Source organism: Nothobranchius furzeri, chromosome 8 (genome assembly GCF_043380555.1).
Source record: "Nothobranchius furzeri strain GRZ-AD chromosome 8, NfurGRZ-RIMD1, whole genome shotgun sequence".
NCBI lineage: Eukaryota > Metazoa > Chordata > Actinopteri > Cyprinodontiformes > Nothobranchiidae > Nothobranchius > Nothobranchius furzeri.
Genome location: NC_091748.1, coordinates 32927108 through 32950812, shown reverse-complemented (window position 1 = coordinate 32950812; position 23705 = coordinate 32927108).

Genomic DNA, 23705 nt, shown 5'->3' with positions numbered 1-23705 from the left:
GGACCAGTGCAGTCGCCGACGAGCAGAGCAAAAAACAGCAGCAGGAGATGTGCATTCGCAGACGCCGACGTGCAGAGCAGAAAACAGCAGCAGGATCAGCGCAGTCGCTGACGCCGACGAGCAGAGAAAAAAACAGCAGCAGGAGATGCGCAGTCGCAGATGATCAGAGCAGAAAACAGCAGCAGGGTCAGCGCAGTCGCTGACGCTGACGAGCAGATCAGAAAAAAGCAGCAGGAGATGCGCAGTTGCAGACCTCAATGAGCAGAGCAGAAAACAGCAGCAGGATCAACGCAGTCGCCAACGCCGATGAGCAGTGCAGAAAACAGCAGAAGGACCAGCGCAGTCCCCGATGAGCAGAGCAGAAAACAGCATCAGCGCAGTCGCTGATGCCGACGAGCAGAGCAGAAAACAGCAGCAGGACCAGTGCAGTCGCAGACTCCGACGAGCAGAGCAGAAAGCAGCAGCAGGATCAGCGCAGTCGCCGACGCCGACGCGCAGAGCAAAAAGCAGCAGCAGGACCAGCGCAGTCACCGACGAGCAGAGCAGAAAACAGCAGCAGGACCAGCGCAGTCGCTGACGCCGACGAGCAGAGCAGACGCCGACGAGCAGAGAAGAAAACAACAGCAGGACCAGCGCAGTCGCCGACGGCGATGAGCAGAGCAGGAAACAGCAGCAGGATCAGCGCTGACGGCGACGAGCAGAGCAGAAAACAGCAGCAGGATCAGCGCATTCGCTTGACGCAGACGAGCAGAGCAGAAAACAGCAGCAGGATCAGCCCAGTCGCTGACGCCGATGAGCAGAGCAGAAAATAGCAGCAGGATCAGCGCAGTAGCAGACGCCGATGAGCAGAGCAGAAAACAACAGCAGGACCAGCGCAGTCGCCGACGCCGACGATCAGAGCAGATAACAACAGCGGGATCAGCGCAGTCGCCGACGCCGACGAGCAGAGCAAAAAACAGCAGCAGGACCAGCGCAGTTGCAGACGCCGATGAGCAGAGCAGAAAACAGCAGCAGGATCAGCGTAGTCGCTGACACCGACGAGCAGAGCAGAAAACAGCAGCAGGATCAGCGCAGTCGCTGATGCCGACGAGCAGAGCAGAAAAAAGCAGCAGGAGATGCGCAGTCGCAGACGCCAACAAGCAGAGCAGAAAACAGCAGCAGGATCAACGCAGTCGCCGACGCCGATGAGCAGTGCAGAAAACAGCAGCAGGACCAGCGCAGTCGCCGACGAGCAGAGCAGAAAACAGCAGCAGGACCAGCGCAGTCGGCGACGCCTACAAGCAAAGCAGAAAACAGCAGCAGGAACAGCACAGTCGCCGAGGAGCAGTGCAGAAAACAGCAGCAGGACCAGCGCAGTCGCCGACGCCTACGAGCAGAGCAGAAAACAGCAGCAGGATCAGCGCAGTCGCCGACGAGCAGAGCAGAAAACAGCAGCAGGATCAGCGCAGTCGCCGACGAGCAGAGCAGAAAACAGCAGCAGGACCAGCGCAGTCGCAGATGCCGACGAGCAGAGCAGAAAACAGCAGCAGGATCAGCGCAGTCGCTGACACCGACGAGCAGAGCAAAAAACAGCAGCAGGAGATGCGCAGTCGCAGACAATCAGAGCAGAAATCAGCAGCAGGGTCAGCGCAGTCGCAGACGCCGATGAGCAGAGCAGAAAACAGCAGCAGGACCAGCGCAGTCGCCGACGCCGACGATCAGAGCAGAAAACAACAGCAGGACGAGCGCAGTCGCCGACGGCGACGAGCAGAGCAGAAAACAGCAGCAGGATCAGCGCAGTTGCTGACCTCGACGAGCAGAGCATAAAACAGCATCAGAGCAGTCGCTGATGCCGACGAGCAGAGCAGAAAACAACAGCAGGACCAGCGCAGTCGCAGACGCTGACGAGCAGAGCAGAAAACAGCAGCAGGATCAGCGTAGTCGCTGACACCGACGAGTAGAGCAGAAAACAGCAGCAGGATCAGCGCAGTCGCTGACGCCGACGAGCAGAGCAGAAAAAAGCAGCAAGAGATGCGCAGTCGCAGACGCCAACGAGCAGAGCAGAAAACAGCTGCAGGATCAACTCAGTCGCCGACGCCGATGAGCAGTGCAGAAAACAGCAGCAGGACCAGCGCAGTCGCCGACGAGCAGAGCAGAAAACAGCAGCAGGACCAGCGCAGTCGGCGACGCCTACGGGCAAAGCAGAAAACAGACGCAGGAACAGCGCAGTCGCCGAGGAGCAGTGCAGAAAACAGCAGCAGGACCAGCGCAGTCGCCGACGCCTACGAGCAGAGCAGAAAACAGCAGCAGGATCAGCGCAGTCGCAGACGAGCAGAGCAGAAAACAGCAGCAGGATCAGCGCAGTCGCCGACGAATAGAGCAGAAAACAGCAACAGGATCAGCTCAGTCACTGACACCGACGAGCAGAGCAAAAAACAGCAGCAGGAGATGCGCAGTCGCAGACGATCAGAGCAGAAATCAGCAGCAGGGTCAGCGCAGTCGCAGACGCCGATGAGCAGAGCAGAAAACAGCAGCAGGACCAGCGCAGTCGCCGACGCCGACGATCAGAGCAGAAAACAACAGCAGGATCAGCGCAGTTGCTGACCTCGACGAGCAGAGCAGAAAACAGCATCAGCGCAGTCGCTGATGCCGACGAGCAGAGCAGAAAACAGCAGCAGGACCAGCGCAGTCGCTGACGCCGACGAGCAGAGCAAAAAACAGCAGCAGGACCAGAGCAGTCGCAGACGCCGACGAGCAGAGCAGAAAACAGCAGCAGGATCAGCGTAGTCGCTGACACCGACGAGCGGAGCAGAAAACAGCAGCAGGATCAGCGCAGTCGCTGACGCTGAATAGCAGAGCAGAAAAAAGCAGCAGGAGATGCGCAGTCGCAGACGCCGACGAGCAGAGCAGAAAACAGCAGCAGGATCAACGCAGTCGCCGACGCCGATGAGCAGTGCAGAAAACAGCAGCAGGACCAGCGCAGTCGCCGACGAGCAGAGCAGAAAACAGCAGCAGGACCAGCGCAGTTGGCAACGCCTACGAGCAAAGCAGAAAACAGCAGCAGGATCAGCGCAGTCGCCGACGCCGATGAGCAGTGGAGAAAACAGCAGGAGGACCAGCGCAGTCGCCGACGCCTACAAGCAGAGCAGAAAAGAGCAGCAGGATCAGCGCAGTCGCCGACGAGCAGAGCAGAAAACAGCAGCAGGACCAGCGCAGTCGCAGACACCGACGAGCAGAGCAGAAAACAGCAGCAGGATCAGTGCAGTCGCTGACACCGACGAGCAGAGCAAAAAACAGCAGCAGGAGATGCGCAGTCGCAGACGCCAATGAGCAGAGCAGAAAACAGCAGCATGAACAGCGCAGTCGCAGACGCCGATGAGCAGAGCAGACGCCGACGAGCAGAGGCGAAAACAACTGCAGGACCAGAGCAGTCGCCGACGAGCAGAGCAGAAAACAGCAGCAGGACCAGCGCAGACGCCGACGAGCAGAGCAGACGCCGACGAGCAGAGATGAAAACAGCAGCAGGACCAGCGCAGTCGCAGACGCCAGCGATCAGAGCAGAAAACAGCAGCAGGGGCAGCGCAGTCGCTGACGCTGATGAGCAGAGCAGAAAAAAGCAGCAGGAGATGCGCAGTCGCAGACGATCAGAGCAGAAAACAGCAGCAGGGTCAGCGCAGTCGCTGACGCCGACGAGCAGAGCAAAAAACAGCAGCAGGAGATGCACAGTCGCAGACGATCAGAGCAGAAAACAGCAGCAGGGTCAGCGCAGTCGCTGACGCCGACGAGCAGAGCAGAAAAAAGCAGCAGGAGATGCGCAGTCGCAGACGCCAATGAGCAGAGCAGAAAACAGCAGCAGGACCAGCGCAGTCGCAGACGCCAATGAGCAGAGCAGACACCGACGAGCAGAAGCGAAAACAAGAGCAGGACCAGCGCAGTCGCCGACGGCGATGAGAAGAGCAGAAAACAGCAGCAGGATCAGCGCAGTTGCTGACCTCGACGAGCAGTGCAGAAAACAGCAGCAGGACCAGCGCAGTCGACGACGAGCAGAGCAGAAAACAGCAGCAGGACCAGCGCAGTCGGCGACGCCTACGAGCAAAGCAGAAAACAGCAGCAGGAACAGCGCAGTCGCCGAGGAGCAGTGCAGAAAACAGCAGCAGGAGCAGCGCAGTCGCCGACGCCTACGAGCAGAGCAGAAAACAGCAGCAGGATCAGCGCAGTCGCAGACGAGCAGAGCAGAAAACAGCAGCAGGATCAGCTCAGTCGCTGACACCGACGAGCAGAGCAAAAACAGCAGCAGGAGATGCGCAGTCGCAGACGATCAGAGCAGAAATCAGCAGCAGGGTCAGCGCAGTCGCAGACGCCGATGAGCAGAGCAGAAAACAGCAGCAGGACCAGCGCAGTCGCCGACGCCAACGATCAGAGCAGAAAACAACAGCAGGACGAGCGGAGTCGCCGACGGGGACAAGCAGAGCAGAAAACAGCAGCAGGATCAGCGCAGTTGCTGACCTCGACGAGCAGAGCAGAAAACAGCATCAGCGCAGTTGCTGATGCCGACGAGCAGAGCAGAAAACAGCAGCAGGACCAGCGCAGTCGCAGACGCCGACGAGCAGAGCAGAAAGCAGCAGCAGGATCAGCGCAGTCGCTGATGCCGACGAGCAGAGCAAAAAACAGCAGCAGGACCAGAGCAGTCGCAGACGCCGACGAGCAGAGCAGAAAACAGCAGCAGGATCATCCCAGTCGCTGACGCCGATGAGCAGAGCAGAAAATAGCAGCAGGAACAGCGCAGTAGCCGACGCCGACAAGCAGAGCAGAAAACAGCTGCAGGGTCAGTGCAGTCACCGACGCCGACGAGCAGAGCAGAAAACAGCAGCAGGATCAGCGCAGTCGCCGACGCCAATTAGCAGTGCAGAAAACAGCAGCAGGATCAGCGCAGTCACCGACGAGCAGAGCAGAAGACAGCAGCAGGACCAGCGCAGTCGCAGACACCGATGAGCAGAGCAGACGCCGACGAGCAGAGAAGAAAACAACAGCAGGACCAGCGCAGTCGCCGACGGCGACGAGCAGAGCAGGGAACAGCAGCAGGATCAGCGCTGACGGCGACGAGCAGAGCCGAAAACAGCAGCAGGATCAGCGCATTCGCTGACGCAGACGAGCAGGGCAGAAAACAGCAGCAGGATAAGCCCAGTCGCTGACGCCGATGAGCAGAGCAGAAAATAGCAGCAGGATCAGCGCAATAGCAGACGCCGATGAGCAGAGCAGAAAACAGCAGCAAGACCAGCGCAGTCGCCGACGCCGACGATCAGAGCAGAAAACAACAGCAGGACGAGCGCAGTCGCCGGCGGCGACGAGCAGAGCAGAAAACAGCAGCAGGATCAGCGCAGTTGCTGACCTCGACGAGAAGAGCAGAAAACAGCATCAGCGCAGTCGCTGATGCCGACGAGCAGAGCAGAAAACAGCAGCAGGACCAGCGCAGTCGCCGACGCCGACGAGCAGAGAAGAAAACAGCAGCAGGACCAGAGCAGTCGCCGACGCCGACGAGCTGAGCAGAAAACAGCAGCAGGATCAGCGCAGTCGCAGATGCCCACGAACAGAGCAGAAAGCAGCAGGATCAGCGCAGTCGCCGACGCCGACGAGCAGAGCAAAAAAAGCAGCAGGAACAGCGCAGTCGCAGACGCCGACGAGCAGAGCAGAAAACAGCAGCAGGATCAGCGTAGTCGCTGACACCAACGAGCAGAGCAGAAAACAGCAGCAGGATCAGCGCAGTCTCTGACGCCGACGAGCAGAGCAGAAAAAAGCAGCAGGAGATGCGCAGTCGCAGACGCCAACGAGCAGAGCAGAAAACAGCAGCAGGATCAACACAGTCGCCGACGCTGATGAGCAGTGCAGAAAACAGCAGCAGGACCAGCGCAGTCGCCAACGAGCAGAGCAGAAAACAGCAGCAGGACCAGCGCAGTCGGCGACGCCTACTAGCAAAGCAGAAAACAGCAGCAGGATCAGCGCAGTCGCCGACGCCGATGAGCAGTGCAGAAAACAGCAGCAGGACCAGCGCAGTCGCCGATGCCTACGAGCAGAGCAGAAAACAGCAGCATCAACAGTGCAGTCGCAGACGCCGACAAGCTGAGGAGAAAACAGCAGCAGGATCAGCGCAGTCGCTGACGCAGACGAGCAGAGCAAAAAACAGCAGCAGGAGATGCGCAGTCGCAGACGATCAGAGCAGAAAACAGCATTAGGTTCAGCGCAGTCGCTGACGCCAACGAGCAGAGCAGAAAAAAGCAGCAAGAGATGCACAGTCGCAGACGCCAATGAGCAGAGCAGAAAACAGCAGCAAGACCAGCGCAGTCGCAGACGCCGATGAGCAGAGGCGAAAACAACTGCAGGACCAGAGCAGTCGCCGACGAGCAGAGCAGAAAACAGCAGCAGGACCAGCGCAGACGCCGACGAGCAGAGCAGACGCCGACGAGCAGAGAAGAAAACAGCAGCAGGACCAGCGCAGTCGCCGACGCCGGCGATTAGAGCATAAAACAACAGCAGGACCAGCCCAGTCGCTGATGCCGACAAGCAGAGCCGAAAAAATCGGCAGGAGATGCGCAGTCGCAGACGCCAACGAGCAGAGCAGAAAACAGCAGCAGGATCAACGCAGTCGCTGACGCCGATGAGCAGTGCAGAAAACAGCAGCAGGATCAGCGCATTCGCTGACGCAGACGAGCAGAGCAGAAAACAGCAGCAGGATCAGCCCAGTCGCTGACGCCAATAAGCAGAGCAGAAAACAGCAGCAGGATCAGCGCAGTCGCCAACGCCGACGAGAAGAGCAAAATACAGCAGCAGGAGATGCGCAGTCACAGAAGCCGACGAGCAGAGGCGAAAACAACAGCAGGACCAGCGCAGTCGCCGACGCCGATGAGCAGTGCAGAAAACACCAGCAGGACCAGCGCAGTCGCCGACGAGCAGAGCAGAAAACAGCAGCAGGCCCAGCGAAGTCGCAGACGCCGACGAGCAGAGCAGACGCCGACGAGCAGAGAAGAAAACAGCAGCAGGACCAGCGCAGTCGCCGACGAGCAGAGCAGAAAACAGCAGCAGGACCAGCGCAGTCGCAGACGCAGACGAGCAGAGCAGACGCTGACAAGCAGAGAAGAAAACAACATTAGGACCAGCGCAGGCGCCGACGGCGACGAGCAGAGCAGAAAACAGCAGCAGGATCAGCGCATTCGCTGACGCAGACGAGCAGAGCAGAAAACAGCAGCAGGATCATCCCAGTCGCTGACGCCGATGAGCAGAGCAGAAAATAGCAGCAGGAACAGCGCAGTGGCCGACGCCGACAAGCAGAGCAGAAAACAGCTGCAGGGTCAGTGCAGTCACCGACGCCGACGAGCAGAGCAGAAAACAGCAGCAGGATCAGCGCAGTCGCCGACGCCAATTAGCAGTGCAGAAAACAGTAGCAGGATCAGCGCAGTCACCGACGAGCAGAGCAGAAAACAGCAGCAGGACCAGCGCAGTCGCAGACACCGATGAGCAGAGCAGACGCCGACGAGCAGAGAAGAAAACAGCAGCAGGACCAGTGCAGTCGCCGACGCCGACGATCAGAGCAGAAAACAACAGCAGGACCAGCACAGTCGCCGACGGCGATGAGCAGAGCAGGAAACAGCAGCAGGATCAGCGCATTCACTGATGCAGACAAGCAGACCAGAAAACAGCAGAAGGATCAGCGCAGTAGCCGACGCCGATGAGCAGAGCAGAAAACAGCAGCAGGACCAGCGCAGTCGCCGACGAGCAGAGCAAAAAACAGCAGCAGGAGATGCGCAGTCGCAGACGCCGACGAGCAGAGCATAAAACAGCAGCAGGATAAGCGCAGTCGCTGACGCCGACGAGCAGAGCAAAAAACAGCATCAGGAGATGTGCAGTCGCAGACGCCAATGAGCAGAGCAGAAAACAGCAGCAGGATCAACGCAGTCGCCGACGCACATGAGCAGTGCAGAAAACAGCAGCAGGACCAGTGCAGTCGCGGACGAGCAGAGCAGAAAACAGCAGCAGGACCAGCGCAGTCGCCGACGCCGATGAGCAGTGCAGAAAACACCAGCAGGACCAGCGCAGTCGCCGATGAGCAGAGCAGAATACAGCAGCAGGACCAGCGCAGTCGCAGACGCCGACGAGCAGAGCAGACGCCGACGAGCAGAGAAGAAAACAGAGGCAGGACCAGCGCAGTCGCCGACAGCGACGAGCAGAGCAGGAAACAGCATCAGGATCAGCGCAGTAGCCGACGCCGATGAGCAGAGCAGAAAACAGCAGCAGGACCAGTGCAGTCGCCGACGAGCAGAGCAAAAAACAGCAGCAGGAGATGTGCAGTCGCAGACGCCGACGTGCAGAGCAGAAAACAGCAGCAGGATCAGCGCAGTCGCTGACGCCGACGAGCAGAGAAAAAAACAGCAGCAGGAGATGCGCAGTCGCAGATGATCAGAGCAGAAAACAGCAGCAGGGTCAGCGCAGTCGCTGACGCTGACGAGCAGAGCAGAAAAAAGCAGCAGGAGATGCGCAGTCGCAGACCTCAATGAGCAGAGCAGAAAACAGCAGCAGGGTCAACGCAGTCGCCAACGCCGATGAGCAGTGCAGAAAACAGCAGAAGGACCAGCGCAGTCCCCGATGAGCAGAGCAGAAAACAGCATCAGCGCAGTCGCTGATGCCGACGAGCAGAGCAGAAAACAGCAGCAGGACCAGTGCAGTCGCAGACTCCGACGAGCAGAGCAGAAAGCAGCAGCAGGATCAGCGCAGTCGCCGACGCCGACGCGCAGAGCAAAAAACAGCAGCAGGACCAGCGCAGTCACCGACGAGCAGAGCAGAAAACAGCAGCAGGACCAGCGCAGTCGCTGACGCCGACGAGCAGAGCAGACGCCGACGAGCAGAGAAGAAAACAACAGCAGGACCAGCGCAGTCGCCGACGGCGATGAGCAGAGCAGGAAACAGCAGCAGGATCAGCGCTGACGGCGACGAGCAGAGCAGAAAACAGCAGCAGGATCAGCGCATTCGCTTGACGCAGACGAGCAGAGCAGAAAACAGCAGCAGGATCAGCCCAGTCGCTGACGCCGATGAGCAGAGCAGAAAATAGCAGCAGGATCAGCGCAGTAGCAGACGCCGATGAGCAGAGCAGAAAACAACAGCAGGACCAGCGCAGTCGCCGACGCCGACGATCAGAGCAGATAACAACAGCGGGATCAGCGCAGTCGCCGACGCCGACGAGCAGAGCAAAAAACAGCAGCAGGACCAGCGCAGTCGCAGACGCCGATGAGCAGAGCAGAAAACAGCAGCAGGATCAGCGTAGTCGCTGACACCGACGAGCAGATTAGAAAACAGCAGCAGGATCAGCGCAGTCGCTGATGCCGACGAGCAGAGCAGAAAAAAGCAGCAGGAGATGCGCAGTCGCAGACGCCAACAAGCAGAGCAGAAAACAGCAGCAGGATCAACGCAGTCGCCGACGCCGATGAGCAGTGCAGAAAACAGCAGCAGGACCAGCGCAGTCGCCGACGAGCAGAGCAGAAAACAGCAGCAGGACCAGCGCAGTCGGCGACGCCTACAAGCAAAGCAGAAAACAGCAGCAGGAACAGCACAGTCGCCGAGGAGCAGTGCAGAAAACAGCAGCAGGACCAGCGCAGTCGCCGACGCCTACGAGCAGAGCAGAAAACAGCAGCAGGATCAGCGCAGTCGCCGACGAGCAGAGCAGAAAACAGCAGCAGGATCAGCGCAGTCGCCGACGAGCAGAGCAGAAAACAGCAGCAGGACCAGCGCAGTCGCAGATGCCAACGAGCAGAGCAGAAAACAGCAGCAGGATCAGCGCAGTCGCTGACACCGACGAGCAGAGCAAAAAACAGCAGCAGGAGATGCGCAGTCGCAGACAATCAGAGCAGAAATCAGCAGCAGGGTCAGCGCAGTCGCAGACGCCGATGAGCAGAGCAGAAAACAGCAGCAGGACCAGCGCAGTCGCCGACGCCGACGATCAGAGCAGAAAACAACAGCAGGACGAGCGCAGTCGCCGACGGCGACGAGCAGAGCAGAAAACAGCAGCAGGATCAGCGCAGTTGCTGACCTCGACGAGCAGAGCATAAAACAGCATCAGAGCAGTCGCTGATGCCGACGAGCAGAGCAGAAAACAACAGCAGGACCAGCGCAGTCGCAGACGCTGACGAGCAGAGCAGAAAACAGCAGCAGGATCAGCGTAGTCGCTGACACCGACGAGCAGAGCAGAAAACAGCAGCAGGATCAGCGCAGTCGCTGACGCCGACGAGCAGAGCAGAAAAAAGCAGCAGGAGATGCGCAGTCGCAGACGCCAACGAGCAGAGCAGAAAACAGCTGCAGGATCAACTCAGTCGCCGACGCCGATGAGCAGTGCAGAAAACAGCAGCAGGACCAGCGCAGTCGCCGACGAGCAGAGCAGAAAACAGCAGCAGGACCAGCGCAGTCGGCGACGCCTACGGGCAAAGCAGAAAACAGACGCAGGAACAGCGCAGTCGCCGAGGAGCAGTGCAGAAAACAGCAGCAGGACCAGCGCAGTCGCCGACGCCTACGAGCAGAGCAGAAAACAGCAGCAGGATCAGCGCAGTCGCAGACGAGCAGAGCAGAAAACAGCAGCAGGATCAGCGCAGTCGCCGACGAATAGAGCAGAAAACAGCAGCAGGATCAGCTCAGTCACTGACACCGACGAGCAGAGCAAAAAACAGCAGCAGGAGATGCGCAGTCGCAGACGATCAGAGCAGAAATCAGCAGCAGGGTCAGCGCAGTCGCAGACGCCGATGAGCAGAGCAGAAAACAGCAGCAGGACCAGCGCAGTCGCCGACGCCGACGATCAGAGCAGAAAACAACAGCAGGACGAGCGCAGTCGCCGACGGCGACGAGCAGAGCAGAAAACAGCAGCAGGATCAGCGCAGTTGCTGACCTCGACGAGCAGAGCAGAAAACAGCATCAGCGCAGTCGCTGATGCCGACGAGCAGAGCAGAAAACAGCAGCAGGACCAGCGCAGTCGCTGACGCCGACGAGCAGAGCAAAAAACAGCAGCAGGACCAGAGCAGTCGCAGACGCCGACGAGCAGAGCAGAAAACAGCAGCAGGATCAGCGTAGTCGCTGACACCGACGAGCAGAGCAGAAAACAGCAGCAGGATCAGCGCAGTCGCTGACGCTGAAGAGCAGAGCAGAAAAAAGCAGCAGGAGATGCGCAGTCGCAGACGCCGACGAGCAGAGCAGAAAACAGCAGCAGGATCAACGCAGTCGCCGACGCCGATGAGCAGTGCAGAAAACAGCAGCAGGACCAGCGCACTCGCCGACGAGCAGAGCAGAAAACAGCAGCAGGACCAGCGCAGTTGGCAACGCCTACGAGCAAAGCAGAAAACAGCAGCAGGATCAGCGCAGTCGCCGACGCCGATGAGCAGTGGAGAAAACAGCAGGAGGACCAGCGCAGTCGCCGACGCCTACAAGCAGAGCAGAAAAGAGCAGCAGGATCAGCGCAGTCGCCGACGAGCAGAGCAGAAAACAGCAGCAGGACCAGCGCAGTCGCAGACACCGACGAGCAGAGCAGAAAACAGCAGCAGGATCAGTGCAGTCGCTGACACCGACGAGCAGAGCAAAAAACAGCAGCAGGAGATGCGCAGTCGCAGACGCCAATGAGCAGAGCAGAAAACAGCAGCATGAACAGCGCAGTCGCAGACGCCGATGAGCAGAGCAGACGCCGACGAGCAGAGGCGAAAACAACTGCAGGACCAGAGCAGTCGCCGACGAGCAGAGCAGAAAACAGCAGCAGGACCAGCGCAGACGCCGACGAGCAGAGCAGACGCCGACGAGCAGAGATGAAAACAGCAGCAGGACCAGCGCAGTCGCAGACGCCGGCGATCAGAGCAGAAAACAGCAGCAGGGGCAGCGCAGTCGCTGAAGCTGATGAGCAGAGCAGAAAAAAGCAGCAGGAGATGCGCAGTCGCAGACGATCAGAGCAGAAAACAGCAGCAGGGTCAGCGCAGTCGCTGACGCCGACGAGCAGAGCAAAAAACAGCAGCAGGAGATGCACAGTCGCAGACGATCAGAGCAGAAAACAGCAGCAGGGTCAGCGCAGTCGCTGACGCCGACGAGCAGAGCAGAAAAAAGCAGCAGGAGATGCGCAGTCGCAGACGCCAATGAGCAGAGCAGAAAACAGCAGCAGGACCAGCGCAGTCGCAGACGCCAATGAGCAGAGCAGACGCCGACGAGCAGAAGCGAAAACAAGAGCAGGACCAGCGCAGTCGCCGACGGCGATGAGAAGAGCAGAAAACAGCAGCAGGATCAGCGCAGTTGCTGACCTCGACGAGCAGTGCAGAAAACAGCAGCAGGACCAGCGCAGTCGACGACGAGCAGAGCAGAAAACAGCAGCAGGACCAGCGCAGTCGGCGACGCCTACGAGCAAAGCAGAAAACAGCAGCAGGAACAGCGCAGTCGCCGAGGAGCAGTGCAGAAAACAGCAGCAGGAGCAGCGCAGTCGCCGACGCCTACGAGCAGAGCAGAAAACAGCAGCAGGATCAGCGCAGTCGCCGACGAGCAGAGCAGAAAACAGCAGCAGGATCAGCGCAGTCGCCGACGAGCAGAGCAGAAAACAGCAGCAGGACCAGCGCAGTCGCAGACGCAGACGAGCAGAGCAGAAAACAGCAGCAGGATCAGCTCAGTCGCTGACACCGACGAGCAGAGCAAAAACAGCAGCAGGAGATGCGCAGTCGCAGACGATCAGAGCAGAAATCAGCAGCAGGGTCAGCGCAGTCGCAGACGCCGATGAGCAGAGCAGAAAACAGCAGCAGGACCAGCGCAGTCGCCGACGCCAACGATCAGAGCAGAAAACAACAGCAGGACGAGCGGAGTCGCCGACGGGGACAAGCAGAGCAGAAAACAGCAGCAGGATCAGCGCAGTTGCTGACCTCGACGAGCAGAGCAGAAAACAGCATCAGCGCAGTTGCTGATGCCGACGAGCAGAGCAGAAAACAGCAGCAGGACCAGCGCAGTCGCAGACGCCGACGAGCAGAGCAGAAAGCAGCAGCAGGATCAGCGCAGTCGCTGACGCCGACGAGCAGAGCAAAAAACAGCAGCAGGACCAGAGCAGTCGCAGACGCCGACGAGCAGAGCAGAAAACAGCAGCAGGATCAGCGTAGTCGCGGACACCGACGAGCAGAGCAGAAAACAGCAGCAGGATCAGCGCAGTCGCTGACGCTGAAGAGCAGAGCAGAAAAAAGCAGCAGGAGATGCGCAGTCGTAGACGCCAACGAGCAGAGCAGAAAACAGCAGCAGGATCAACGCAGTCACCGACGCCGATGAGCAGTGCAGAAAACAACAGCATGACCAGCGCAGTCGCCGACGAGCAGAGCAGAAAACAGCAGCAGGACCAGCGCAGTCGGCGACGCCTACGAGCAAAGCAGAAAACAGCAGCAGGATCAGCGCAGTCGCCGACGCCGATGAGCAGTGCAGAAAACAGCAGGAGGACCAGCGCAGTCGCAGACGCCGACGAGCAGAGCAGAAAACAGCAGCAGGATCAGCGCAGTCGCAGACACCAACGAGCAGAGCAAAAAACAGCAGCAGGAGATGCGCAGTCGCAGACAATCAGAGCAGAAATCAGCAGCAGGGTCAGCGCAGTCGCAGACGCCGATGAGCAGAGCAGAAAACAGCAGCAGGACCAGCGCAGTCGCCGACGCCGACGATCAGAGCAGAAAACAACAGCAGGACGAGCGCAGTCGCCGACGGCGACGAGCAGAGCAGAAAACAGCAGCAGGATCAGCGCAGTTGCTGACCTCGACGAGCAGAGCATAAAACAGCATCAGAGCAGTCGCTGATGCCGACGAGCAGAGCAGAAAACAACAGCAGGACCAGCGCAGTCGCAGACGCTGACGAGCAGAGCAGAAAACAGCAGCAGGATCAGCGTAGTCGCTGACACCGACGAGCAGAGCAGAAAACAGCAGCAGGATCAGCGCAGTCGCTGACGCCGACGAGCAGAGCAGAAAAAAGCAGCAGGAGATGCGCAGTCGCAGACGCCAACGAGCAGAGCAGAAAACAGCTGCAGGATCAACTCAGTCGCCGACGCCGATGAGCAGTGCAGAAAACAGCAGCAGGACCAGCGCAGTCGCCGACGAGCAGAGCAGAAAACAGCAGCAGGACCAGCGCAGTCGGCGACGCCTACGGGCAAAGCAGAAAACAGCAGCAGGAACAGCGCAGTCGCCGAGGAGCAGTGCAGAAAACAGCAGCAGGACCAGCGCAGTCGCCGACGCCTACGAGCAGAGCAGAAAACAGCAGCAGGATCAGCGCAGTCGCAGACGAGCAGAGCAGAAAACAGCAGCAGGATCAGCGCAGTCGCCGACGAATAGAGCAGAAAACAGCAGCAGGATCAGCTCAGTCACTGACACCGACGAGCAGAGCAAAAAACAGCAGCAGGAGATGCGCAGTCGCAGACGATCAGAGCAGAAATCAGCAGCAGGGTCAGCGCAGTCGCAGACGCCGATGAGCAGAGCAGAAAACAGCAGCAGGACCAGCGCAGTCGCCGACGCCGACGATCAGAGCAGAAAACAACAGCAGGACGAGCGCAGTCGCCGACGGCGACGAGCAGAGCAGAAAACAGCAGCAGGATCAGCGCAGTTGCTGACCTCGACGAGCAGAGCAGAAAACAGCATCAGCGCAGTCGCTGATGCCGACGAGCAGAGCAGAAAACAGCAGCAGGACCAGCGCAGTCGCTGACGCCGACGAGCAGAGCAAAAAACAGCAGCAGGACCAGAGCAGTCGCAGACGCCGACGAGCAGAGCAGAAAACAGCAGCAGGATCAGCGTAGTCGCTGACACCGACGAGCAGAGCAGAAAACAGCAGCAGGATCAGCGCAGTCGCTGACGCTGAAGAGCAGAGCAGAAAAAAGCAGCAGGAGATGCGCAGTCGCAGACGCCGACGAGCAGAGCAGAAAACAGCAGCAGGATCAACGCAGTTGCCGACGCCGATGAGCAGTGCAGAAAACAGCAGCAGGACCAGCGCAGTCGCCGACGAGCAGAGCAGAAAACAGCAGCAGGACCAGCGCAGTTGGCAACGCCTACGAGCAAAGCAGAAAACAGCAGCAGGATCAGCGCAGTCGCCGTCGCCGATGAGCAGTGGAGAAAACAACAGGAGGACCAGCGCAGTCGCCGACGCCTACAAGCAGAGCAGAAAAGAGCAGCAGGATCAGCGCAGTCGCCGACGAGCAGAGCAGAAAACAGCAGCAGGACCAGCGCAGTCGCAGACACCGACGAGCAGAGCAGAAAACAGCAGCAGGATCAGCGCAGTCGCTGACACCGACGATTAGAGCAAAAAACAGCAGCAGGAGATGCGCAGTCGCAGACGCCAATGAGCAGAGCAGAAAACAGCAGCATGAACAGCGCAGTCGCAGACGCCGATGAGCAGAGCAGACGCCGACGAGCAGAGGCGAAAACAACTGCAGGACCAGAGCAGTCGCCGACGAGCAGAGCAGAAAACAGCAGCAGGACCAGCGCAGACGCCGACGAGCAGAGATGAAAACAGCAGCAGGACCAGCGCAGTCGCAGACGCCGGCGATCAGAGCAGAAAACAGTAGCAGGGGCAGCGCAGTCGCTGACGCTGATGAGCAGAGCAGAAAAAAGCAGCAGGAGATGCGCAGTCGCAGACGATCAGAGCAGAAAACAGCAGCAGGGTCAGCGCAGTCGCTGACGCCGACGAGCAGAGCAAAAAACAGCAGCAGGAGATGCACAGTCGCAGACGATCAGAGCAGAAAACAGCAGCAGGGTCAGCGCAGTCGCTGACGCCGACGAGCAGAGCAGAAAAAAGCAGCAGGAGATGCGCAGTCGCAGACGCCAATGAGCAGAGCAGAAAACAGCAGCAGGACCAGCGCAGTCGCAGACGCCAATGAGAGGAGCAGACGCCGACGAGCAGAAGCGAAAACAAGAGCAGGACCAGCGCAGTCGCCGACGGCGATGAGAAGAGCAGAAAACAGCAGCAGGATCAGCGCAGTTGCTGACCTCGACGAGCAGTGCAGAAAACAGCAGCAGGACCAGCGCAGTCGACGACGAGCAGAGCAGAAAACAGCAGCAGGACCAGCGCAGTCGGCAACGCCTACGAGCAAAGCAGAAAACAGCAGCAGGAACAGCGCAGTCGCCGAGGAGCAGTGCAGAAAACAGCAGCAGGAGCAGTGCAGTCGCCGACGCCTACGAGCAGAGCAGAAAACAGCAGCAGGATCAGCGCAGTCGCCGACGAGCAGAGCAGAAAACAGCAGCAGGATCAGCGCAGTCGCCGACGAGCAGAGCAGAAAACAGCAGCAGGACCAGCGCAGTCGCAGACGCAGACGAGCAGAGCAGAAAACAGCAGCAGGATCAGCTCAGTCGCTGACACCGACGAGCAGAGCAAAAACAGCAGCAGGAGATGCGCAGTCGCAGACGATCAGAGCAGAAATCAGCAGCAGGGTCAGCGCAGTCGCTGACGCCGACGAGCAGAGCAGAAAAAAGCAGCAGGAGATGCGCAGTCGCAGACGCCAATGAGCAGAGCAGAAAACAGCAGCAGGACCAGCGCAGTCGCAGACGCCAATGAGCAGAGCAGACGCCGACGAGCAGAAGCGAAAACAAGAGCAGGACCAGCGCAGTCGCCGACGGCGATGAGAAGAGCAGAAAACAGCAGCAGGATCAGCGCAGTTGCTGACCTCGACGAGCAGTGCAGAAAACAGTAGCAGGACCAGCGCAGTCGACGACGAGCAGAGCAGAAAACAGCAGCAGGACCAGCGCAGTCGGCGACGCCTACGAGCAAAGCAGAAAACAGCAGCAGGAACAGCGCAGTCGCCGAGGAGCAGTGCAGAAAACAGCAGCAGGAGCAGCGCAGTCGCCGACGCCTACGAGCAGAGCAGAAAACAGCAGCAGGATCAGCGCAGTCGCCGACGAGCAGAGCAGAAAACAGCAGCAGGATCAGCGCAGTCGCCGACGAGCAGAGCAGAAAACAGCAGCAGGACCAGCGCAGTCGCAGACGCAGACGAGCAGAGCAGAAAACAGCAGCAGGATCAGCTCAGTCGCTGACACCGACGAGCAGAGCAAAAACAGCAGCAGGAGATGCGCAGTCGCAGACGATCAGAGCAGAAATCAGCAGCAGGGTCAGCGCAGTCGCAGACGCCGATGAGCAGAGCAGAAAACAGCAGCAGGACCAGCGCAGTCGCCGACGCCAACGATCAGAGCAGAAAACAACAGCAGGACGAGCGGAGTCGCCGACGGGGACAAGCAGAGCAGAAAACAGCAGCAGGATCAGCGCAGTTGCTGACCTCGACGAGCAGAGCAGAAAACAGCATCAGCGCAGTTGCTGATGCCGACGAGCAGAGCAGAAAACAGCAGCAGGACCAGCGCAGTCGCAGACGCCGACGAGCAGAGCAGAAAGCAGCAGCAGGATCAGCGCAGTCGCTGACGCCGACGAGCAGAGCAAAAAACAGCAGCAGGACCAGAGCAGTCGCAGACGCCGACGAGCAGAGCAGAAAACAGCAGCAGGATCAGCGTAGTCGCGGACACCGACGAGCAGAGCAGAAAACAGCAGCAGGATCAGCGCAGTCGCTGACGCTGAAGAGCAGAGCAGAAAAAAGCAGCAGGAGATGCGCAGTCGTAGACGCCAACGAGCAGAGCAGAAAACAGCAGCAGGATCAACGCAGTCACCGACGCCGATGAGCAGTGCAGAAAACAACAGCATGACCAGCGCAGTCGCCGACGAGCAGAGCAGAAAACAGCAGCAGGACCAGCGCAGTCGGCGACGCCTACGAGCAAAGCAGAAAACAGCAGCAGGATCAGCGCAGTCGCCGACGCCGATGAGCAGTGCAGAAAACAGCAGGAGGACCAGCGCAGCCGCAGACGCCGACGAGCAGAGCAGAAAACAGCAGCAGGATCAGCGCAGTCGCAGACACCGACGAGCAGAGCAAAAAACAGCAGCAGGAGATGCGCAGTCGCAGACAATCAGAGCAGAAATCAGCAGCAGGGTCAGCGCAGTCGCAGACGCCGATGAGCAGAGCAGAAAACAGCAGCAGGACCAGCGCAGTCGCCGACGCCGACGATCAGAGCAGAAAACAACAGCAGGACGAGCGCAGTCGCCGACGGCGACGAGCAGAGCAGAAAACAGCAGCAGGATCAGCGCAGTTGCTGACCTCGACAAGCAGAGCATAAAACAGCATCAGAGCAGTCGCTGATGCCGACGAGCAGAGCAGAAAACAACAGCAGGACCAGCGCAGTCGCAGACGCTGACGAGCAGAGCAGAAAACAGCAACAGGATCAGCGTAGTCGCTGACACCGACGAGCAGAGCAGAAAACAGCAGCAGGATCAGCGCAGTCGCTGACGCCGACGAGCAGAGCAGAAAAAAGCAGCAGGAGATGCGCAGTCGCAGACGCCAACGAGCAGAGCAGAAAACAGCTGCAGGATCAACTCAGTCGCCGACGCCGATGAGCAGTGCAGAAAACAGCAGCAGGACCAGCGCAGTCGCCGACGAGCAGAGCAGAAAACAGCAGCAGGACCAGCGCAGTCGGCGACGCCTACGGGCAAAGCAGAAAACAGCAGCAGGAACAGCGCAGTCGCCGAGGAGCAGTGCAGAAAACAGCAGCAGGACCAGCGCAGTCGCCGACGCCTACGAGCAGAGCAGAAAACAGCAGCAGGATCAGCGCAGTCGCAGACGAGCAGAGCAGAAAACAGCAGCAGGATCAGCGCAGTCGCCGACGAATAGAGCAGAAAACAGCAGCAGGATCAGCTCAGTCACTGACACCGACGAGCAGAGCAAAAAACAGCAGCAGGAGATGCGCAGTCGCAGACGATCAGAGCAGAAATCAGCAGCAGGGTCAGCGCAGTCGCAGACGCCGATGAGCAGAGCAGAAAACAGCAGCAGGACCAGCGCAGTCGCCGACGCCGACGATCAGAGCAGAAAACAACAGCAGGACGAGCGCAGTCGCCGACGGCGACGAGCAGAGCAGAAAACAGCAGCAGGATCAGCGCAGTTGCTGACCTCGACGAGCAGAGCAGAAAACAGCATCAGCGCAGTCGCTGATGCCGACGACTAGAGCAGAAAACAGCAGCAGGACCAGCGCAGTCGCTGACGCCGACGAGCAGAGCAAAAAACAGCAGCAGGACCAGAGCAGTCGCAGACGCCGACGAGCAGAGCAGAAAACAGCAGCAGGATCAGCGTAGTCGCTGACACCGACGAGCAGAGCAGAAAACAGCAGCAGGATCAGCGCAGTCGCTGACGCTGAAGAGCAGAGCAGAAAAAAGCAGCAGGAGATGCGCAGTCGCAGACGCCGACGAGCAGAGCAGAAAACAGCAGCAGGATCAACGCAGTCGCCGACGCCGATGAGCAGTGCAGAAAACAGCAGCAGGACCAGCGCAGTCGCCGACGAGCAGAGCAGAAAACAGCAGCAGGACCAGCGCAGTTGGCAACGCCTACGAGCAAAGCAGAAAACAGCAGCAGGATCAGCGCAGTCGCCGACGCCGATGAGCAGTGGAGAAAACAGCAGGAGGACCAGCGCAGTCGCCGACGCCTACAAGCAGAGCAGAAAAGAGCAGCAGGATCAGCGCAGTCGCCGACGAGCAGAGCAGAAAACAGCAGCAGGATCAGCGCAGTCGCAGACACCGACGAGCAGAGCAGAAAACAGCAGCAGGATCAGCGCAGTCGCTGACACCGATGAGCAGAGCAAAAAACAGCAGCAGGAGATGCGCAGTCGCAGACGCCAATGAGCAGAGCAGAAAACAGCAGCATGAACAGCGCAGTCGCAGACGCCGATGAGCAGAGCAGACGCCGACGAGCAGAGGCGAAAACAACTGCAGGACCAGAGCAGTCGCCGACGAGCAGAGCAGAAAACAGCAGCAGGACCAGCGCAGACGCCGACGAGCAGAGCAGACGCCGACGAGCAGAGATGAAAACAGCAGCAGGACCAGCGCAGTCGCAGACGCCGGCGATCAGAGCAGAAAACAGCAGCAGGGGCAGCGCAGTCGCTGACGCTGATGAGCAGAGCAGAAAAAAGCAGCAGGAGATGCGCAGTCGCAGACAATCAGAGCAGAAAACAGCAGCAGGGTCAGCGCAGTCGCTGACGCCGACGAGCAGAGCAAAAAACAGCAGCAGGAGATGCACAGTCGCAGACGATCAGAGCAGAAAACAGCAGCAGGGTCAGCGCAGTCGCTGACGCCGACGAGCAGAGCAGAAAAAAGCAGCAGGAGATGCGCAGTCGCAGACGCCAATGAGCAGAGCAGAAAACAGCAGCAGGACCAGCGCAGTCGCAGACGCCAATGAGCAGAGCAGACGCCGACGAGCAGAAGCGAAAACAAGAGCAGGACCAGCGCAGTCGCCGACGGCGATGAGAAGAGCAGAAAACAGCAGCAGGATCAGCGCAGTTGCTGACATCGACGAGCAGTGCAGAAAACAGCAGCAGGACCAGCGCAGTCGACGACGAGCAGAGCAGAAAACAGCAGCAGGACCAGCGCAGTCGGCGACGCCTACGAGCAAAGCAGAAAACAGCAGCAGGAACAGCGCAGTCGCCGAGGAGCAGTGCAGAAAACAGCAGCAGGAGCAGCGCAGTCGCCGACGCCTACGAGCAGAGCAGAAAACAGCAGCAGGATCAGCGCAGTCGCCGACGAGCAGAGCAGAAAACAGCAGCAGGACCAGCGCAGTCGCAGACGCAGACGAGCAGAGCAGAAAACAGCAGCAGGATCAGCTCAGTCGCTGACACCGACGAGCAGAGCAAAAACAGCAGCAGGAGATGCGCAGTCGCAGACGATCAGAGCAGAAATCAGCAGCAGGGTCAGCGCAGTCGGAGACGCCGATGAGCAGAGCAGAAAACAGCAGCAGGACCAGCGCAGTCGCCGACGCCAACGATCAGAGCAGAAAACAACAGCAGGACGAGCGGAGTCGCCGACGGGGACAAGCAGAGCAGAAAACAGCAGCAGGATCAGCGCAGTTGCTGACCTCGACGAGCAGAGCAGAAAACAGCATCAGCGCAGTTGCTGATGCCGACGAGCAGAGCAGAAAACAGCAGCAGGACCAGCGCAGTCGCAGACGCCGACGAGCAGAGCAGAAAGCAGCAGCAGGATCAGCGCAGTCGCTGACGCCGACGAGCAGAGCAAAAAACAGCAGCAGGACCAGAGCAGTCGCAGACGCCGACGAGCAGAGCAGAAAACAGCAGCAGGATCAGCGTAGTCGCGGACACCGACGAGCAGAGCAGAAAACAGCAGCAGGATCAGCGCAGTCGCTGACGCAGAAGAGCAGAGCAGAAAAAAGCAGCAGGAGATGCGCAGTCGTAGACGCCAACGAGCAGAGCAGAAAACAGCAGCAGGATCAACGCAGTCACCGACGCCGATGAGCAGTGCAGAAAACAACAGCATGACCAGCGCAGTCGCCGACGAGCAGAGCAGAAAACAGCAGCAGGACCAGCGCAGTCGGCGACGCCTACGAGCAAAGCAGAAAACAGCAGCAGGATCAGTGCAGTCGCCGACGCCGATGAGCAGTGCAGAAAACAGCAGGAGGACCAGCGCAGTCGCCGACGCCTACGAGCAGAGCAGAAAACAGCAGCAGGATCAGCGCAGTCGCTGACGAGCAGAGCACAAAACAGCAGCAGGACCAGCACAGTCGCAGACACTGACGAGCAGAACAGAAAACAGCAGCAGGATCAGCGCAGTCGCTGACACCGACGAGCAGAGCAAAAAACAGCAGCAGGAGATGCGCAGTCGCAGACGATCAGAGCAAAAATCAGTAGCAGGGTCAGCGCAATCGCTGACGCCAACGAGCAGAGCAGAAAAAAGCAGCAGGAGATGCGCAGTCGCAGACGCCAATGAGCAGAGCAGAAAACAGCAGCATGAACAGCGCAGTCGCAGACGCCGATGAGCAGAGCAGACGCCGACGAGCAGAGGCGAAAACAACTGCAGGACCAGAGCAGTCGCCGACGAGCAGAGCAGAAAACAGAAGCAGGACGAGCGCAGTCGCCGACGGCGACGAGCAGAGCAGAAAACAGCAGCAGGATCAGCGCAGTTGCTGACCTCGACGAGCAGAGCAGAAAACAGCATCAGCGCAGTCGCTGATGCCGACGACCAGAGCAGAAAACAGCAGCAGGACCAGCGCAGTCACCGACGCCGGCGATCAGAGCAGAAAACAGCAGCAGGGTCAGCGCAGTCGCTGACGCCGACGAGCAGAGCAAAAAAAAGCAGCAGGAGATGCGCAGTCGCAGACGCCAATGAGCAGAGCAGAAAACAGCAGCAGGACCAGCGCAGTCGCAGACGCCAATGAGCAGAGCAGACGCCGACGAGCAGAAGCGAAAACAAGAGCAGGACCAGCGCAGTCGCCGACGAGCAGAGCAGAAAAAACACAGCAGGACCAGCGCAGACGCCGACGAGCAGAGCAGACGCCGACGAGCAGAGAAGAAAACAGCAGCAGGACCAGCGCAGTCGCCGACGCCGGCGATCAGAGCTGAAAACAATTGCAGGACCAGCGAAGTCGCCGACGGCGATGAGCAGAGCAGAAAACAGCAGCAGGATCAGAGCAGTCGCTGACGCCGACGAGCAGAGCAGAAAAAAGCGGCAGGATCAACGCAGTCGCCAACGCCGATGAGCAGTGCAGAAAACAGCAGCAGGTCCAGCGCAGTCGCCGAAGAGCAGAGCAGAAAACAGCAGCAGGATCAACGCAGTCACCGACGCCGATGAGCAGTGCAGAAAACAACAGCATGACCAGCGCAGTCGCCGACGAGCAGAGCAGAAAACAGCAGCAGGACCAGCGCAGTCGGCGACGCCTACGAGCAAAGCAGAAAACAGCAGCAGGATCAGTGCAGTCGCCGACGCCGATGAGCAGTGCAGAAAACAGCAGGAGGACCAGCGCAGTCGCCGACGCCTACGAGCAGAGCAGAAAACAGCAGCAGGATCAGCGCAGTCGCTGACGAGCAGAGCACAAAACAGCAGCAGGACCAGCACAGTCGCAGACACTGACGAGCAGAACAGAAAACAGCAGCAGGATCAGCGCAGTCGCTGACACCGACGAGCAGAGCAAAAAACAGCAGCAGGAGATGCGCAGTCGCAGACGATCAGAGCAAAAATCAGTAGCAGGGTCAGCGCAATCGCTGACGCCAACGAGCAGAGCAGAAAAAAGCAGCAGGAGATGCGCAGTCGCAGACGCCAATGAGCAGAGCAGAAAACAGCAGCATGAACAGCGCAGTCGCAGACGCCGATGAGCAGAGCAGACGCCGACGAGCAGAGGCGAAAACAACTGCAGGACCAGAGCAGTCGCCGACGAGCAGAGCAGAAAACAGAAGCAGGACGAGCGCAGTCGCCGACGGCGACGAGCAGAGCAGAAAACAGCAGCAGGATCAGCGCAGTTGCTGACCTCGACGAGCAGAGCAGAAAACAGCATCAGCGCAGTCGCTGATGCCGACGACCAGAGCAGAAAACAGCAGCAGGACCAGCGCAGTCACCGACGCCGGCGATCAGAGCAGAAAACAGCAGCAGGGTCAGCGCAGTCGCTGACGCCGACGAGCAGAGCAAAAAAAAGCAGCAGGAGATGCGCAGTCGCAGACGCCAATGAGCAGAGCAGAAAACAGCAGCAGGACCAGCGCAGTCGCAGACGCCAATGAGCAGAGCAGACGCCGACGAGCAGAAGCGAAAACAAGAGCAGGACCAGCGCAGTCGCCGACGAGCAGAGCAGAAAAAACACAGCAGGACCAGCGCAGACGCCGACGAGCAGAGCAGACGCCGACGAGCAGAGAAGAAAACAGCAGCAGGAC